A 16,776-nucleotide genomic window follows, 5' to 3' on the forward strand; every position below is an offset into this window, starting at 1 on the left:
AATTTAAATCAGCTGTTTGAATTTTCATAATTACACCCAGTTATTTGGCAGTTTTCCTTCCATAGTTACAGCAAAACATGCAGAAACTTTATAAACACATTGGTGAACAGAGACCACCAAGCCATGACGATAAATACAGAATTTAAAAGGACTTTAAAAAATACACAATGATAATGTCCAAACAAATATATTTGAAGATATCATCAGATTGTTTCACGGACTAAGTAAGTGGAGGTTAAAAAAAATTAATTTCATCCTATTATTATGATCCTACCCAATGTCCTATTACTTCAGTGTGCAAAAAAATGAATACATGTAACACTCAATCAACTCTTGTCACCAGACCTACTGGTAGAGTGACAGAGCCAAGGGAGACAGAGCTCTATACAATATAACTATTTGTTTTGTTCATTGAATTACCAATCCAAAATCAAAATGCTTCATGTGGTACTACAAATTGTGAAAATGCAAACCAATCATGTCAGACAGAGCAAAATACAGTTCCCCTCATCTTGGCATGTGGTTGCATAATGATCATGCCATTGGTCAAATAATCCAGGCATCCAGATTAAGTGTATAGGAGCGTGGGTGAAAATCCCACCATCTCAGCTATGAGAAGCAGTTTAATTTCAATTACTTAATATATCTGGAAAACTAATGTCAGTAAGGATTGACAGTGTTTAAAAAAATCTTAACTTATCATTGCCCTTTAGGGAACATGGGGGTTACACACCAATAGCAATGTTGTTGACTTTTAAATGACCGAGCAACTACTACAGTTCGAAAATAAAACTGGACAGATGGGCCAAAGTCAATCTTAAATGACAACAGTATATGCGGCTCCAACAAAGCTTGATTTACAGCTGGGGATTGTGCCAAGATTTGGGAGAACTATTCCAGATTATGAGTAAGCAACAGCCTCACATAGTCACACTCAACAAATCATACCTTATGGACAATACTCATAATTTTTGAGTATGCCCTGTCCCATTGATAGGACAGATCCACATAAGCTGGTAGCATCGCAATGTTCCAATACATGGAGGCAGTGGCATAATCTGTCCCAAAATGGCACAGGCTGATGATACCCAAATGGCAGTCTTGGATATTGATACAAATGTTTATGGGTATTAATTGTTGCATACTGCTGAGAATCGTCATCTCACTGCAATTGCAGGTATGCATGGCTCATGTCCAGCTTCGTGAAGGACAGTACTCCTTCCACCAGCTTTGTGTATAAATTCTTGACGTAAAGGATTGGGTATTTATGCAGTTGTGAGAAGTGGTTTATTGTTTGTTTAAAATCCCCACAAAAGTGAACGGACCTGTCAAGCTTCGCAATTATTAAGATCAATGCCGCCCATTCTGCAAACTGTACTGGTTTCCAGATTCTTCTGCGTTCCCAACTCCAGATTTCTGCCTCTACGTTTCCATGTAAGGCAAATTGCTTCGGGTCGGCATTGCAGAATCATGGAATTGCTTCTTGGTGGCCTTGCCACTTTTGATAGTCACTCGGTCTTCCTGAAAAAATTCCAGGTATTTAATTAGGATTTCACTCAGGGAGCAATTTTCTAATCAGAAAATGTTGAGCCAAGCACAGTGAATCTTTTTCAACTAACTTCGGTGATCAGGCTTGGGCCCAAGCCTTTTTCTACAATCAGTGGTAACTGAAGCAGCTACATCTCATACAAGATTGGAACCAAAGTTGTACCCTTAATCTGTATGGGTTTCCAGTATAGGTTCTCAATCTGAGGTCTTATGCAAACTTAAGGGTTGGAGTCCAGGGTGAATTTTGTTAAAGGCTGGTTCTGCAATCACTGATACAGCCATGCTGATATAAACCTCCATTGCAAGCCAGACATAGGAGGCATTTCCAGGGTGTGCACTCTCTTGGATACTGGCCTATGAATTATCTTTAGTTCTAGTGGGATTCTTTTTGCTGTCTCAAGTCTGCATACAGGCAGCAACTAAAAAGGTCTGCCTAGATCCTGAAGAATATGTTATCTATTTGGCTGAGGCTTGGCTTTGTTTTGGGGTTTGCTGTGATCTGACTTAGAGTCCTCCTGTTCAGGATATGTCCTGAGTGAGGCTTTGCAATTGCTTTCACTCAAGTGGTGTTCCCCCAAGGCCAGTCAGATTAGCGAGGGTATCTGCTTCCATTGGCATACCCTATAAATTATATGCTCCACTTGCTGCATTTTCTAACAATAAAGCCAATTGTAGTGCCTGCTTGAAGTTCTAATGGGCTTCAGATAATAGGCGCGTTTGCATGGTTACATCATTAATCCCACTCTCGTCGTCAATTAAATAACTCCACAGAAGCTGGTATCCCGTGACCAAGTGATCCTACATTTACACATACATGCTTGATACTGGTCCGGCTTCCTCAGTGGCAGCTCTCAGAGTGAACAGAACCTCTGACACTTCTGTTTATTTCTGTCAGCCAGCGCTCCCTGGTTGACCCAGGTTAACAGCCCTAATCAGGGAACTCATATTCTATTAGGTCCTCCTGGCTGACCTTACCACAGTCACCACACTTCATCTGCCAGAGTGAGGGAGAGGAAGAGGCTGCAAACTGGGGGAAAGGGGAAAAAAGGGAGAGCTTGAATGGGAGGAAGGAGGAATGGGAGGAAGGAGGAGGGGGAGCTATTCCACTTTCCAGTTGGGGAGAGGCAGAGAAGGGAAGTGGAATTGGAGGAAGAAGGGGTTGCTGCAAATAGAGAGGACAATTTTAAATTTGTCAAAAAAGTAATGTTCAGTTGACTAAGAGCCAGGAAAACTTGAAATGAATTCCTTGCACATGAATGTGGAATTGCTCATTTAGGACTGCACGTGCTCAAGAGATATATTTGGAAAACTGTTGTGAATTATTATTGCAATGAACATTGCATCAAATATTAGATTTAAAACTGAGATTGAGACTTGAGATATATAAAAAGTGCGGTAACTGCCTGAATCTTCCAGCTTTGTGCATATATGGTAGAAATGAATTGTGACATCACTATCTCCTTTATCTCCCCTTCACAGCTTAAATTCTCACATTATCTCAGATTTTCACTGAAGCTTGATGCATTACTCCATGTTTTTAGCCTAAATTTTTACAAAACATTATTTGTGGGTGTGAGCAGCACTGGCTGGGCCAACATCTATTGGCCATCCCTAATGGCCCTGTGAAGGGTAAGGTTGAGCTGCCTTCTGGAACAACAGCAGTCCTTTGGGTGTACGGAGATCTACCGTGCTTTTGGAAGAGAGTTCCAGGATTTTGACTCAGTAACAGTGAAGGAATGGAGTATAGTTCCAAGTCAGGATGGTGTATGTCGTGGAGTAGCATGTGATCATGGTGATGTTCCTATGCAACTGCTGCCCGTGTTCTATTAGTTTGTTGGGGTTGCAGATTTGGAAGGTGTTTTTAGAGGAATGTTACTGTAGTGCATGTTGTAGGGGGAATCAGATCAGCTCATTTGGTTGGTTGGATGGTTGATTTTAGATTAGAGTGGTACTGGAAAAGCACAGCAGGTCAGGTAGCATCCATGGAGCAGGAAAATCGACGTTTCAGGCAAAAGCCCTTCATCAGGAATGGAGGCAGGATGGAGAGATAAACGGGGATGGCGGGGTGGGGAGCTGGGGAGAAGGTAGCAAAGAGTATAATAGGTGAATGGGGGTGGGAATGGAGGTGATAGGTCGGGGGGGAAGGTAGTAAAGGGTACAATGAGTGGATGGAGGTGGGGATGAAGATGATAGGTCAGAGGGGAGGGTGGAGCAGATTGGTGGGAAGGGAGATTGGCAGGTAGGACAGGTCATGAAGATGGTTCTGAGCTGGAAGTTTGGAAATGAGGTAAGTTGGGGGAGGGGAAATGAGGAAACTGTAAGTCCGCATTGATGCCTTGGGGTTGAAGTGTTCCTCCTCTAGGTGTCAGGTGGTAGAGGAGGCCCAGGACCTGCATGTCCTCGGCAGAGTGGGAGGGATGTTGGCCACGAGGTGGTGGGGTTGATTGGTGCGGGCGTCCTGGAGATGTTCCCTAAAGCGCTCTGCGAGGAGGTGTAGAGGAGACCGCATCGTGAGAAACGGATACAATAAATTACATTGGTGGATGGACAGATGAAACTTTGATGGATGTGGAAGGCTCCTTTGGGGCCTTGGATGGAAGTGAGGGAGGAGGTGTGGGCGCAGGGTTTGCAATTCCTGCAGTGGTCAGGACGAGAGGGTGGGTTGTTGGGGTGCGTGGACCTGACCATGTAGTCATGGAGAGAATGGTCTTTCAGGAAAGCGGAAAGGGGTGGCTTTCTGCAAAATATTTCCCTCCCCACCCCTTTTCGCTTTCCGCAAAGACCATTCCCTTCATGATTACTTGGTCAGGTCCATGCCCCTCAACAACCCACCCTCCCCTCCTGGCACCTTCTCCTGCCACTGCAGGAATTGCAAAACCTGTGCCACCGCAGGAATTGCAAAACCTGCGCCCATATCTCCAACCTTACCTCAATCCAAAGCCACAAAGGAGCCTTCTACATCCATCAAAGTTTCACCTGTGCATCCACCAATGTCATTTATTGTATCTGTTGCTCTCGATGTGGTCTCCTCTGCATTGGGGAGACTGGACGCCTCCTCGCAGAGTGCTTTAGAAAGCATCTCCGGGACACCCACACCAATCAACCCCACTGCCCCGTGGCCCAACATTTCAACTCCCTCACCTCACCTTACCTCATTTCCAAACTTCCAGCTCAACACCATCCTCATGACCTGTCCTATCTGCCAATCTCCCTTCCCACCTATCCGCGCCCCACCTTCCCCCCTCATTTATCTCTCCACCTTGGAGGCTCCTTGTCTCCATTCCTGATGAAGGGCTTTTGCCCGAAACGCCGATTTTCCTGCTCCTCGGATGCTGTCTGACCTGCTGTGCTTTTCCAGCATCACTCTAATCTAAACTCTGGTTTCCAGCATCTGTAGTCCTTACTTTTGCCTGGATGGTTGATTTGCCAACAGTGTGATGCCATCAGTGTGGTTTCAACTCCCATCACTGGCTGAGGTTAGCATGAGGGACTCTCCTTCTCAATGTCTCCCTTCTTGTGAGGTATGGTGGCCCTCAGGTTAAGTCACCACCAGTCATCTCTCTCTCTCTCATGAAACAGCAGTCCTATGGTCTGGTAAGACTATGGCAACTTGACTTGCATCTTGCAGATGTTAAACACTGCTGCTACTCTTTCGTCAATGGTGACTTAAGTTTATGTTGAAGGTGGTTTAAGGGGTACTTTGACCTGGATAGTGTTGCATTTTGTGAGTGCTGTCGAAGCTGCACTCATCCAGGCAAGTGGAAATTCTTCCATCACACTCTTGAATTCTGCCTTTTTGGTTGTGGTCAGGCTTTGGGGACACAGGATGTGAGTTAAATCACCACAGAACTCCTTGCCCCTGACACCCTCTTGTAGTGTCAGAATTTAAGTATTTATGTGCTTGGTCCAGTTCAGTTGCTGGTCAGTGATATTCCCAGGATACTAATAGTGGAGGATTGACCACTGGTAACTCCATTTAATGTCAAGGTGAGATTATTTTTGTTCAAGATGATCATAGTCTGCCACATGTATGGCGTGAAATGTGCTTGTTACTTATCAGCCTAAGCTTGAATATTACCCCAGCTCCTACAGGCATGAACTGTTTCAGTATCTGAGGGGTTGTGAATAGTGATGAACATTGTGCAATCAGCGAACATCCTCACTTCTGACCTTATGAGAATACAAAGATCAACAATGGAGAAACAGAAGATTCTAATAAACTCACTAATAAACTCACGCAGTGACGCCCTGAGGTGCAGACGATTAACCTTAAATAGTCATAATCACCTTCATTTTTGCTTGCAATGACTTCACCTAACAGAGTGTTTCCCCAATTTGAGTTTTAGAATAATTGAATCTCTAATGTTGAGGCATGCCTTTCAGCCCATCCAGTTCAGACTGACCCTCCGAAGAGTATCCCACCCAGACCCCCACCCCCTATCTTCAATCTGTAACCCTGCATTTCCCAGGGCTAATCCACCTAACCTACACATCCCTGCACACTATGGGCAATTTATCATGGCCAAGCCACCTAACCTGCACATCTTTATACTTTGGGAGGAAACCAGAGCACCTGGCAAAAACCCAAGCAGACACAGGGAGAATGGAGTTTGCACAGTCACCCAAGGGTGGGATCAAACTTGGGTCCCTGGCACTGTGAAGTACCAGTGCTAATGACTGAGCCATTGTGCCGTCCTCGGGCTCTAATCTGAATAAAAGAAATGCAGTCAAGTGCAGTTACTCTCATCTCAGAAGTTCAAGTCTTTTGTCCATGTGTGGACCAATGATATAATGAGATCAGGAACTGAGTTTTCTTTTAAAACACATTGACAAGATGTGCACATTGCTGGCTGGGTCAGCATTAATTGCCCATCCCTAAATGCCCAGAGGGCAGTTAAGAGTCTGGGGGTCTAGAGTCATACATAGGACAGAACAAGTAAGGATGGCAGTTAGTTTCCCCAAAATACTTTAGTGATCAAGATGGAATTTTCTGACAACTGACTGTGGTTTTGTGGTCATCACTGGACTCTGAATTCCAGATTTCTTGTACTGAATTCAAATTCCACCATCTGCTATGTGAAGGGTTTGAATCTGGGTCCCTAGAACATTATCTTGATTTCTAGATTCATAATCTCTGACAATAATAGTTTTATGTTAAAAATCACAACACCAGATTATAGTCCAACAGGTTTATTTGGAAGCACTAGCTTGTGAGGTGCTGCTTCTTCATTAGGTGGTTGTGGAGCAGGACCAGAAGACACTTCTGTGATTTTTAAATTTGTTTCCGTAGGTCCAACACAGGCACCTCCAAATCAATAATAGCTCTAGACTATTATCTCCCTGTGACCCTGCTGGAACTCAAACGAAGTGTCAGTGAGCAGGTTATTCTTTTGCAAATACTGCTTGTAGCACTGTCAATGTTCCCTTTCAACACTTTGCTGCTGATTTATAGACTTAAGATGAAAATTAGTTGGGTTGGATTTGTCTGGTTTTCTGTGCACAGGACATAATTGGTCAATTTTCCACATTGTCAGAGCAATGTCAGTGTTGTAGCCATTAACAGATTGGTTGAAGTTTAGCTATTTACACCGATCTTTGCAACATTCCATTAGTTAAAGCTTGCCAACTTGAAAACGCCATGTTCAGCACTACTGTTTGCATCTTGTCCATTAATCCCTCAATCCATGCTATTACCCCAAACTCCATAAACCCTTATCTTTTGGTGGCCACACTTTATTGATTGCCTTTTGCAAATCCAAATATCAGACTATATTAATCTTTCTATTCTGGAAAACTTGTCATTTCTGGATTATGGAATTATGTTGGAATATCAAATCACAGGTGTGGGAAACTGCAAAGCACCACACAAAAAAAAACAATTTACCTGAAACACAACATAGTGGCAAATATTATAAATTATTTTATTTATCTAAATACTATATCATGCATATTTTCACATTTCTTCTTTATACCAAAAAGTTGAAACAAGCACATCTTTTACCTCACATATTCACTGAAGCATCATTTTCTAGCTTTAGGATTTAAATCTTTTTCAATATTCATAGTATAACTTATTGTACATGATTTTAATATCATGTTAAGATTTTATAAACCAAACTATACCAAGGAATGCTTTTGCCTGATCAAAGGCACTGCTGTGAAAAGGAGAGCCAAATAAAGAGAAAAAAGGAGTCCAAATGAGAATTTACAAGAGATAGAAATGGTAAAATAGATTGATAAAGAGAAAGGAGAGAAAAAGAGAAAGACGCTAACAGAGAGAGACAGGGAGAGAAATCATGTGGCTTGGCAGCCTTATATTTTCCCACAATTAAAGCATTCCCTGCATAAGGTGAGCCAATGCATTCCAGTTTATTGCAATGCTTGAACAGTCCAGTGTCAAAAGGATTTCTGGACAACTCATGTTTCTAAACTTCAGCCAGGAGAGGTATAATGTCATTAGAGTCTCAGAAAAAAAATTATTCTCTAACAAATTCCATTTCATAAGCCATATTGACACTGATTTTCTAAATCTTTTATTTAAGACATCATAATAGATTTTGGAATTTTCTTGTTGACTTGAAATCAGACGAGGAGAAAATGTGACTGCAGATGCTGGAGATCAGAATCAAGGAGTTTGGTGCAGGAAAAGCGCAGCAGGTCAGGCAGCATCCAAGGAACTGGAGAGTTGACATTTTGGAAAACAGCATCGCAAGTGAAGTGGTGGAGTTGCAGCTGAAAGTTGCAGTTGAAAGGCAAAAAAACTGACAGGTGATGCTTTCAAGATTTACTGTGTCGGAGATGTGCCACTCCCTGCAGGTGATATCATGGGAGTGAGTTTGTCTTGCATTTGCACCACAAACATGCATGGGCCCACATTCCTGATGAAGGGCTTACGACCAAAACGCCAACTCTTTTCCTATGCTGCCTGACCTGCTCTGCTTTTCCAGCACCACAATTTTTGACTCTGCGATCAGCCTAATTTGATGACAGTTTCCATGTCTTCTCTCTTCCTTCAAAATCATGGAAGCATAGTTAACAGGAATAAGAATGAGCCATTCAGCCCTTCATTGGGACATTGAAAATAGGAACATATCCATATTCTTTAGCTTGAAGAGCTATGGGGTATATTTACCTCCTACTTTCAGCTAATCCTTTTTTTTAAAACCACAACTCATTGTCCTGTGCATCTCACATTCGCAATTCAACTCAAATACAAACTTGGGAGGGTCAATTAATTATTCACCAATTAGAAAGCAGAACAGAAACACGTGCAGAGGCCGAACTTGTCGTTTTTCCGTGACGTCAGGGGTTTGACATCTAACACGCATGCTCGTGGCGCAAACGCAAGACAATCTCTCTCCCATGATATCACCTGCAGGGAGTGGCACGTCTCGAACACAGTAAATCTGAGAAGAGTCACCCATCACTTTTTTGCCTTTCATTTTCAAATACAGCAGCTTCACTTGCGATCACGTTTTCCAAAAGAATCATGAAAAATGCTCATTACGGAGAAACCTGACCGACAATGTCGAAACCCCAAATAGACTCGCATTCGCACATCCGTTCCTCTTGGCGAAGTGGCGCATGCTCTGTACGAGTGGTCCAGCTGGAACCCTTACCGTCGTCTCCCAGCAGCCTTTGTGTAATGCCGCGCATGCGTGCTGCCGCCTGGGAAAAGCTGTCTTCGACGAGGGAGTGTTAAAAGTTAATAAGTGTCCAGGTTGAAGGATTGATCAATGTTTCCGGGTCGGGGTTACAACACCGGTTAGTCAGCGATCCCGGGGCGCAATTTCTCTCCTTGGTCCAGTTATTGACGAGGTAGGCAAACCTTGCTCTGTACCCAGACGGCAAACAAGCCCGGCTGATCAACCCGAGGGATCGCCCTCAGTCCTCTTCCCAGCGGGGAGATCCTGGCGCGCCGACTGTCAGCGAGCCAACCTAACGGTGAAATGATCAGGCACCGTGTAATAGTAACTGTCCTTTTATTATCTGGCCCGTCCTCTGATTCCTGGGCTGCTCTACGGTACCTCAGTTAACTGGCCTGACAGTGATTGATTGTTGTTTCTTTAGCTGTCACTACATCCCTCAATTTCGCGTCTGTCTTTTAACTTTATTTGGATGAGGTGGAGAATCTTAGCTGATCTTGAGGATGCATAAGCGCATGTTAATATTACGAAGTGTATCATATTTCTTTAGATAAAATCTCATTTGTTATATAATATCGTGATTGTATTTGCCATATCCGAATTATTCAATAAATGATGCAAGCTGTCAGTGTGTTTTTGTAACCGTGAAAATGTTGCTTGCATTTACTATGCATTAATGATATGTCATCGATGTTTTGGATTTAATCGAGCTGTACGAAAAATCGCATTGTTTTAGTCTCCCCAATAGTTCTTCTGTCGAGTATTTTAAGAGTAGGCTAGGTATAAACTTTGGAATTGTTGCAGATACAAATTGTAAAGACAAGTAGGAATTTCGAGTTCAGTTATTAGTACCTTCCTCATTTCAAGTACATGAAACTGAAATGATGTCAATTTCGTACAAACTTAAAAGAACATGCTGATTAACGACACTTTTTTATAATGTAACAGTACATATCCTGCTTGTATTTTTCTACAATATGACAATTTTATCATAATTTCTCGTTTTAAAATCGCAAGTACACATTGTATAACAAACGAATTATGCATAGGATGCGAAGGATGTAGTTCTCGTAATCATTTAGTGGTGGCATTGTGGTACATCATTTGTGAGAGTTCTTGTGGCTCATTGGCTCTGCTGACCAAATTGTTCACAAGTTCAAATATGCAACACATTATTAAATGAAGAAATAAAAACACAATTGACCATTTCAAAGTGATTATTAAAGTAAATCTGCATATCCTTGACTAATTATTCACTATTCTTTGTGCACTTACACTACTGTAAAAGCATTTTGTTAAGTCACCTTTTGGAACTTTCTCCATAATAACAAAAGAGTTGTGCTTGCATGAATTTTTTAACATAGAAACGCATGTCAAGACAAGTATAGACAGAATAGGTTGAGTGAATCCTTAGAAGAGTATAAGGGCAGTAAGAGTATACTTAAGAGGGAAATCAAGAGGGCAAAAAGGGGACATGAGATAGCTTTGGCAAATAGAATTAAGGAGAATCCAAAGAGTTTTTACCAATACGTTAAGGACAATAGGGTAACAAGGGAGAGAATAGAGCCCCTCAAAGATCAACAAGGCAGCCTTTGTGTGGAGCTGCAGAAAATGGGGGAGATACTAAGCGAGTATTTTGCATCAGTATTTACTGTGGAAAAGGATATGGAAGATATAGACTGTAGGGAAATAGATGGTGACACATTGCAAAATGTCCATATTACAGAGGAGGAAGTGCTGGATGTCCTGAAATGCATAAAGGTGGATAATTCCCCAGGACCTGATCAGGTGTACCCGAGAACTCTGTGGAAAGCTAGAGAAATGATTGCTGGGCCTCTTGCTGAGATATTTGTATCATCGATAGTGACAAGCCAGAGATCTATAGACCAGTGAGCCTGACGTCAGTGGTAGGCAAGCTGTTGGAAGGAATCCTGAGGGACAGGATGTACATGTAAATGGAAAGGCAAGGACTGATTAGGGATAGTCAACATGGCTTTGTGCATGGGAAATCATGTCTCACAAATTTGATTGAGTTATTTGAAGAAGTAACAAGGAGGATTGATGAGGGCAGAGTGGTAGATGTGATCTATATGGACTTCAGTAAGGCGTTCAACAAGGTTCCCTATGGGAGACTGATTGGCAAGGTTAGATCTCACGGAATACAGGGAGAACTGGCTCAAAGGTAGAAGGCAGAGGGTGGTGGTGGAGGGTTGTTTTTCAGAGTGGAGGCCTGTGACCAGTGGAGTGCCACAAGGATCGGTGCTGGGTCCTCTACTTTTTGTCATTTACATAAATGATTTGGATATGAGCATAAGAGGTACAGTTAGTAAGTTTGCAGATGACACCAAAATTGGAGGTGTAGTGGACAGCGAAGAAGGTTACCTCAGATAACAACAGGATCCTGATCAGATGGGCCAATGGGCTGAGAAGTGGCAGATGGAGTTTAATTCAGATAACTGAGGTGCTGCGTTTTGGAAAAGCAAATCTTAGCAGGATTTATACACTTCATGGTAAGGTCTGAGGGAGTGTTGCTGAACAAAGTGACTTTGTAGTGCAGGTTCTTAGCTCCTTGAAAGTGGAGTCGCAGGTAGATAGGATAGTGAAGAAAGTGTTTTGTATGCTTTCCTTTATTGGTCAGAGTATTGAGTACAGGTGTTAGGAGGTCATGTTGTGGCTGTACAGGACATTGGTTAGGCCACTGTTGGAATATTGCGTGCAATTCTGGTCTTCCTATCGGAAAGATGTTGTGAAACTTGAAAGGGTTCAGAAAGATTTATAAGGATGTTGCCAGGGTTGGAGGATTTGAGCTATCGGGAGAGGCTGAACTGGCTGGGCCTTTTTTCCCTGGAGCATCAGAGGCTGAGGGGTGACCTTATAGAGGTTTACAAAATGATGAGGGGCATGGATAGGATAAATAGACAAAGTCATTTCCCTGGGGTTGGGAAGTCCAGAACGAGAGGGCATAGGTTTAGAGTGAGAGAGGAAAGATATAAAAGAGACCTAAGGGGCAACATTTTCATGCAGATGGGGGTAAGTATATGGAATGAGGTGATGGAAGAAGTGGTGGAGGCTAGTTTGGATGGGTATATGAATAGGAGGGGTTTGGAGGAATATGGGCCGGGTGCTGGCAGGTGGGATTAGATTGGGTTGGGATATCTGGTTGTCGTGGACGGGTTGGACCAAAGGGTCTGTTTCCATGCTGTACAACTCTGTGACTCTAAGTAAACAAGTGGATGTTGTGTCAAAGGAATAGTTATTTGCAGAGAACAAAAACAGAAGGTTTTCTGAAGAAGAAACTCTTTTCTCTCCATAGATGTTACCAGACCTGCTGAGTGTTTTCAGCAATTACTGTTTTTGTTTCTGATTTCCAACATCTGCAATCCTTTAGTTTTTTGTGTAGTTATTTGGAGGGCTGCTTAAAAATTTGATCTAAGAGTTGGGATTTATGAAAGAAGTGTGAAAGGAGGGAACTCCAGCTGAGGTCTGTACGGATGAAAACTCTCACCAATGCTGGGCGATCAAGTCGTGGAAGGAGAAATAGCATAGTCTGAAAATTGGTATAGGTTTGTAGATTTGAGCAGGGTTAAAGGGACTGAAGGAATGGATGTTGTTGAGTTTTATTGCAGTCGTTTGAGGATTATTTTACACTAGCAAGTGGACAATGAAACTTGAAGTGGTGAGACTATTAGGATATGATTTATATCAGTTGGGAGTTGGTTGACATGGAAATATTCTACCTCCAGATGTTTCCATAGATATAGGCATGCTGACCATTGCTTTTGGTTGGATGTTTTTGCAAGTGTACTTTGTGATTTGGATACTTGATCTCTTTTTATGGCCATATATTATGTTTTCTTTCTGTCAAGACATGACTTTATTTTTGCATTCTAAATGTTTATTTTATGTCTTCATTCATCTTTGATCAGGGATTCCAAAGTGTGAATAATCTAAATAGCATATTACTGATCAAAGACTTCAAGAACTTGTGTTGCTGTTCATCTAATTATTATGGTTAGGTTTATTACTGTAAGAATATTGGAAATTACAGCACAGAAGAGATCATTTGGACCCTGATGCCTTTATTCTGTCTCAGATTGATGCCATCATCTCTATCATCCTTTCTCTGTCTTCTAACCTGAAAAAGATAATGGAAAGTTGTCAAGTTCTCTTTTTTTAATGCTGCACTGGCTGCCCTGATAAAATATCAGTTTAACTCCCTGAAAATATTCCTATTCAATTTCTTTCCTCCTGATAACTGGTTTTTCTTTTTTTTTATTCTACTTGTAAATTTTTTTATTCTTCTCATGAGCAAATTAGATTCTTGATATTATCTAGACAAATATCTTCGGGAATTGAATGCAGGGTGGCAAGGTGATGGATGTGAGAAACAAATATCAGACATGAATGATCACAAGTTACTCTTTGGGGAATGATTTATTGAAGGTAGAGGAAATCACAGAAAAAGGAAGGCTGAAGCTGTGAAAGGAGTTAAATGTGGTAACGAGTTGAAATTGGTAGCAGTTCTGAATGTCTTTGTAGTTTAATAAAAATAGGGTTTTTCAGGGATTGAACATTGATGTAGATAGTCAACTTTGGATGAGCTCTCACACTTGGGGTACAGTCAGCCAGTCAAGTTTTGAGAAGAAAGAGGTCTGAGCAATGGTTTTAAACTAGATGAATTGAGGATGCAAGTATTATAGTTACGTTTTGCAACGGCCAGAATTTGAACACAGGATGCAAGCTAATGAACAGATGGGGCTTTAAAGTTTTTGACAGGCCGGTTCAACCTAAGATAATAACTGTGAATGAAACAGTAGCAAGTGTACAGAATTTCAGTAAGCGCTCAAGACTAGACTGTGATCTTCCACCTCATGCAATAGTTGAGTTTATTTTTTAACTGGGGCATTGACAACACAAGTTTAGGCAAGTGGTTCAGAATTTGAGATTGTTATTGTTGAAACTTCCTTTACTGTCTTTGAATGATAAAACTGAAGAAAAATTGTTTATGGGCAAGGGACCAAACACAGATCCTTGTGGACTTGAGGGGTAGTAATGCAAGGATGCACAATGAAAACCTTGTTTGGAGATGCTTTGATTCCAGGTACATATATATGAATGATTTCTTGAGGGCTGTTCCTAGAGGCAAGACAACACTGCAATGCTATTGGATGAGCATGGTGATCTGTGAATTCACCTATAAGGAAGGTGGGGAAGATACCCTGATTGTAATAGTGGGCATTTCAATGATCACTTGGATTTGAGCCTCAGTGCTATGGCAGGAGCAGAAACCTGATTTGAGCTTTTGAGAATGATGGACACCCATTTGGGGATGGTAAGAAATTCAAGGTCTTGTTGAGAATATAAGAAATTGGATCAAGATTATCTCAAGTTGAATCAGCCTGTCAAAAGCCTTAAAGCTCCATTTGATCACGAGCTTGTGCTCTATTTTCATATTCTGACCATTGAAAAATATAACTACATCCAAGAGGGTAACAATATTCACGTCCTCATTCCATCCAGTGTAAAACCATTGTCTGTACCTTTATCTTCCCAAAACATGACTGGCTGACTCCACCCTCCAAAATGGTTAGCTCATTCAAAGTTGACAACCCACCTCAATGCTCAAGCCTCAAGATTCAGCAATTTGCCTCCTCAAGCCAGTTCTTCCACTTGGTAATATCATAGCTGATCTTTTTGTGGTCACATTCCACGTTTCTGCCTGCTCACCATAATGCTTCACTTCCCTGTAGATTTGAAATCTATCTAAGTCTCTTTGAGAATAATTATTGACCAAGGTTGTACTTTACCTGGAATCAAGAATTTCAAAGATTAATGACTTTCTTTGAGAAAAGAAAATCTTTCACATATCCATTTTAAATGGTATACTCCTTAATGAGAAGCTGTGGCCCTTGCTAGAGACTACTCCATGAGGATAATCTTCTCTCAGCATCTTTAATATCAAGCCCTCTCAGACTTTTCTCTTTCAATAAGATCAAATTGCAAAACACTTGGGGAAATAAGAGTTCTCATCTGTATCCCAAAAGGGTGACCCCTAATTTTAAAACCATGCTCCCTAGTGGGCGGCATGATAGCTCAGTGGTTAGCACTACTGCCTCACAGTGCCAGGGACGCAGGTTCGATTCCAGCCAAGGCGCTTGTTTGGAGTTTGCATTTTCTCCCCGAGTCTATGCGGATTTCCTCTGGGTGCTCCGGTTTCCTCCTGCAATCCAAAGATGTGCAGGTTAGGTGAATTGGCCATGCTAAGATACCGATAGTGTTCCGGAATGTGTCGGTTAGGTACTTTAGTCAGGGGAAATGTAAAGTAATAGGGTAGGGGAATGGGTCCAGGTGGGTTACCCTTCGGAGGATCGGTGTGAACTTATTAGGCTGAAGGTCCTGTTTCCACATTGTAGGGATACTATTATTCTGAGTTTTAGTCTTGCCACACAAGGCTTTTTATGTCCATCTTCTGATGAGTGGTCAGAATCTTTTTATATATATTTTAGATATAAATTCAGAAATGTTACAAGTACTCTGGGTCATACAGTGTTTAGTACTGTTGTCTCACAGTGCCAGGGACCTGGGTTCAATTCTAGCCTTGGCTTACTGTTTGTGGAGTTTGTGTTCTGTACAATCTGCTCCAGTTCCCTACCACAGTCCAAGATGTGTAGGTTAAGTGGATTGGCCATGTTAAATTACCCTGCAGTGTCCACGGATGTGCTGACTAGGTGGATTAGCCTTGGTAAATGCAGGGTTATTGCGATAGGATGGGGAGGTGGGTCTTCGTGGGATTCTCTTAGGAATGTTGGTGCAGACTCAGTGGACTGAATGGCCTCTTTCCACGTACGTATTCTACGCTTCTGTAATCTAGGTTTGTTCAATATATTACATCAGTGCATGACACTATGATCTTTTGCTATAAATTCTGTGATCTATGATCCTCCACCGCTACCTATCTAACGAAGGAACAGTGCTCCAAAAGCTTGTACTTGGAAAAAAACCTGTTGGACTATAATCTGGTGTCATGTGATTTTTAACTTTAACCAACAGAAAGCAGAGAGTTAGGAAAAAGTCATCGTATAAAAGTTGGAAAACTTAGGTGCAACTGCACAAGGCATTGGTAAGACTGCATCTCGAGTATTGTATGCAGTTTTGGTCCCCTTAATTGAGGAAGGATGTAATTACATTGGAGGCAATTCAGAGAATGTTCACAATTTAATTCCAGAGATGATAGGCTCGACTTAGGAGGAGAGATTGAGCAGTTTAGCCTGTACTCACTTGAGTTTACGAGGATGAGAGGAGACCTAATTGAGATATATAAAATGCGAAAGGGGTTCATCAAGTAGACGTAGAGCAGATGTTTTCACTTGTGGGGTTATCTAGAATGGGAGTTGATAATTTTAGCCGAAGGGTGGAAGATTTAAAACAGATACAGAGTAATTACTTCTCTCAAAGGGTCATAAATTTGTGGAAATCACTATCCTAGAATGCAATGCAGGCTGGGTGAGTAATTTAGTCTCTTTAAGTTCTTGATTGATGTAGGGATCAAGTGTTGCAGGGAGAAGGCAGGAGAATGTAGTTG

General features: G+C 41.8%; 1 protein-coding gene across 5 annotated transcripts in view; it reads left to right on the forward strand.

Annotated features, from left to right (window-relative positions):
- Nucleotides 1-7,455: 7,455 nt before the first annotated feature.
- fer (fer (fps/fes related) tyrosine kinase) overlaps nucleotides 7,456-16,776 on the forward strand; it is a 205,465-nt gene continuing 196,144 nt past the window's right edge. For 3 of the 5 annotated variants that reach the window (XR_006314648.1, XM_043710357.1, XM_043710364.1), the window contains exon 1: nucleotides 7,456-9,366. The gene's annotated coding sequence lies outside the window, so the exon portion shown is untranslated. The remainder of the gene's footprint in view (nucleotides 9,367-16,776) is intronic. The other 2 variants (XM_043710372.1, XM_043710381.1) reach the window with 1 other exon arrangement.

Source organism: Chiloscyllium plagiosum, chromosome 2, assembly GCF_004010195.1.
Source record: "Chiloscyllium plagiosum isolate BGI_BamShark_2017 chromosome 2, ASM401019v2, whole genome shotgun sequence".
Lineage (NCBI taxonomy): Eukaryota > Metazoa > Chordata > Chondrichthyes > Orectolobiformes > Hemiscylliidae > Chiloscyllium > Chiloscyllium plagiosum.